This window comes from Bombyx mandarina, chromosome 01, assembly GCF_030267445.1.
Source record: "Bombyx mandarina strain Sakado chromosome 01, ASM3026744v2".
In the NCBI taxonomy this organism is placed as follows: Eukaryota; Metazoa; Arthropoda; class Insecta; order Lepidoptera; family Bombycidae; genus Bombyx; species Bombyx mandarina.
Window position 1 is genome coordinate 8782640 of NC_143208.1, and position 501 is coordinate 8783140.

Genomic DNA, 501 nt, shown 5'->3' on the forward strand with positions numbered 1-501 from the left:
TGTGTCACCAGCGACGTCCGTGGAGTCGATGTCGACGTCGGCCGCGTCCCTGGCTAGCGGGGACGAGACGTTCCGGGACCTCGACCTTGCACTGGTCAATTTGGGCAAGCTTCTGTCGACTGTGGCTGCCAAGGGCGCCGAGCCAGGCAGCAGCTACCGGAAACGGCTCCGGGAGGCAGCCGCTATGGTGAGAACAAGGCTGATCCCCACCATGTCCAAGCTTTATGACTTGGTAGAGAGCCGAGAGGTGGAGAGCAAAGATCTTGTCGCTCATTGTGACTCCAGAGAGAGTCGCATCTCGGGAGATACCCCGGCCTTGCGGGGAGGGACTCCCCTGTTGCCGAGGCCGCCGCTGACACGCTCTGGCCCCCGCGGGGGCGATGGATATTGACGTGCACTTGCGGTCCGCTGTGAGTGTGACGGCGCAAATGCCAGAGCCCAATCCTGTGGCCCCTGTCCCGCTAGCGCCTAGCCCCGCGCTCCCTCGCCCTCCACGTAGGG